Raw genomic sequence first — 2,956 nt, 5'->3', positions numbered from 1 at the left:
GTTTGGAACAGGTGCACCTGCCGTCCTCTCGTTTCTCTCTCTAATCCCTCTGCAGCCCCCAGGTGCTTAGAGAGGGCCCACCTGTTTGGAACGGGTACACCTGCCGTCCTCTCGTTTCTCTCTCTAATCCCTCTGCAGCCCCCAGGTGCTTAGAGAGGGCCCACCTGTTTGGAACAGGCTGCACCTGCCGTCCTCTCGTTTCTCTTCCTAACGCCTCTGCAGCCCCCAGGTGCTTAGAGAGGGCCCACCTGTTTGGAACAGGCTGCACCTGCCGTCCTCTCATTTCTCTCTCTAATTCCTCTGTAGCCCCCAGGTGCTTAGAGAGGGCCCACCTGTTTGGAACAGGTGCACCTGCCATCCTCTCATTTCTCTAATTCCTCTGTAGCCCCCAGGTGCTTAGAGAGGGCCCACCTGTTTGGAACAGGTGCACCTGCTGTCCTCTCATTTCTCTAATTCCTCTGTAGCCCCCAGGTGCTTAGAGAGGGCCCACCTGTTTGGAACAGGTGCACCTGCCATCCTCTCATTTCTCTAATTCCTCTGTAGCCCCCAGGTGCTTAGAGAGGGTCCACCTGTTTGGAACAGGCTGCACCTGCCGTCCTCTCGTTTCTCTCTCTAATCCCTCTGCAGCCCCCAGGTGCTTAGAGAGGGCCCACCTGTTTGGAACAGGCTGCACCTGCCATCCTCTCGTTTCTCTCTCTAATCCCTCTGCAGCCCCCAGGTGCTTAGAGAGGGCCCACCTGTTTGGAACAGGTGCACCTGCCGTCCTCTCATTTCTCTCTCTAATCCCTCTGCAGCCCCCAGGTGCTTAAAGAGGGCCCACCTGTTTGGAACGGGTGCACCTGCCGTCCTCTCATTTCTCTCTCTAATCCCTCTGTAGCCCCCAGGTGCTTAGAGAGGGTCCACCTGTTTGGAACAGGTGCACCTGCCGTCCTCTCGTTTCTCTCTCTAATCCCTCTGCAGCCCCCAGGTGCTTAAAGAGGGCCCACCTGTTTGGAACAGGTGCACCTGCCGTCCTCTCATTTCTCTCTCTAATTCCTCTGTAGCCCCCAGGTGCTTAGAGAGGGCCCACCTGTTTGGAACAGGCTGCACCTGCCATCCTCTCGTTTCTCTCTCTAATTCCTCTGTAGCCCCCAGGTGCTTAGAGAGGGTCCACCTGTTTGGAACAGGTGCACCTGCCGTCCTCTCGTTTCTCTCTCTAATCCCTCTGCAGCCCCCAGGTGCTTAGAGAGGGCCCACCTGTTTGGAACAGGCTGCACCTGCCGTCCTCTCATTTCTCTCTCTAATTCCTCTGTAGCCCCCAGGTGCTTAGAGAGGGTCCACCTGTTTGGAACAGGTGCACCTGCCGTCCTCTCGTTTCTCTCTCTAATCCCTCTGCAGCCCCCAGGTGCTTAGAGAGGGCCCACCTGTTTGGAACAGGCTGCACCTGCCATCCTCTCGTTTCTCTCTCTAATTCCTCTGTAGCCCCCAGGTGCTTAGAGAGGGCCCACCTGTTTGGAACAGGCTGCACCTGCCGTCCTCTCGTTTCTCTCTCTAATTCCTCTGTAGCCCCCAGGTGCTTAGAGAGGGTCCACCTGTTTGGAACAGGTGCACCTGCCGTCCTCTCGTTTCTCTCTCTAATCCCTCTGTAGCCCCCAGGTGCTTAGAGAGGGCCCACCTGTTTGGAACAGGCTGCACCTGCCATCCTCTCGTTTCTCTCTCTAATCCCTCTGCAGCCCCCAGGTGCTTAGAGAGGGTCCACCTGTTTGGAACAGGTGCACCTGCCATCCTCTCGTTTCTCTCTCTAATCCCTCTGCAGCCCCCAGGTGCTTAAAGAGGGTCCACCTGTTTGGAACAGGTGCGCCTGCCGTCCTCTCATGGCCCCCCGGCGGTCCTCCGGGTCACTCCAAGTATACTGCAGCCGTCCACATTTTCTCTGTGCGAGTGTGTGTGTGTGCATGCAGTCACGGCCGACTCTTTGCAACCCCATGGACTGCAGCCCGCCAGGTGGCTCTGTCCGTGGAATTTTCCAGGCCAGGAATACTGGAGCAGCTTGCCATTTCCTCCTCAGGGGATCTTCTTGACCCAGGGATGTAGTCCCCATCTCTTGTATCTCCTGCATTGGCAGGCAGATTCTTGACCACTGCCCCACCTGGGAAGCCCATGCAGATACTGTATATACTCATCTGTATGCTTCTGGTTTAATATCTGCCTGTCCTTTACATTCCATGAGGAACTACAGCGTATCCATACATTCATTACTGTGCCTCCAACACTTGAAAAAGCCTGAGGATTATATGAGAGATGCTCAATTCATATTTGTGAAATGAGTAAACATGCTGGGCTTGAGACAGGGCAGGATTCTATGGTCCTTGCCTCCCCTCCACCATGCCTTTTGTCTATGGAAAACCTTATGAATATGTTTCATCAGAGAAGAGAAAGATGTGAAAACAAAGGGAAACAGTCAAAGGAGACTCAAGAATAACAATGCAGTCGGTAAGCAAAGTCAAGGACTTTAGTTCTTTCTCACGGGCTACAGATCATGTTCAGAGCCATATCCTGTCTCTCTTGTTGACACTGAAACACCAGGTGGAGAACTACACTAATGACCGGACTGTATCCAGGACATGAGTGGCCAGAATTCCGAGAACTGGCCTCAAAAAGTATAGGAATAAATGGACTGGAACTAATGATTATCTGTACCTAAAACAACAAAGATGATGCTGGTCAGACCACCAATAAGCAATCTGAAGCTGACTGTGCTGTTTCTGCACGTAGCACGCCCACCCCCTACTCTGTCTACAAAAGCTCTCACTCCCGGCTTGTAGGGTCAAGGGGTGGGGAGTCAGCCTCTGGACAGCTGTCCACCACCCTCCCCGCACCCCCAGTTTCTGGCATCTGAAATAAAGCAAACTTCCCTTTCCACCAGCCTGGCCTATTTATTGGCTTTTGTTCGGCAAGCAGCCAGACCTCTCACCCA

The sequence above is a fragment of the Odocoileus virginianus genome, chromosome 10 (assembly GCF_023699985.2).
Source record: "Odocoileus virginianus isolate 20LAN1187 ecotype Illinois chromosome 10, Ovbor_1.2, whole genome shotgun sequence".
Lineage (NCBI taxonomy): Eukaryota > Metazoa > Chordata > Mammalia > Artiodactyla > Cervidae > Odocoileus > Odocoileus virginianus.
The sequence above is the reverse complement of the archived record's forward strand: the minus strand, read 5'-3'. Positions refer to the sequence as shown.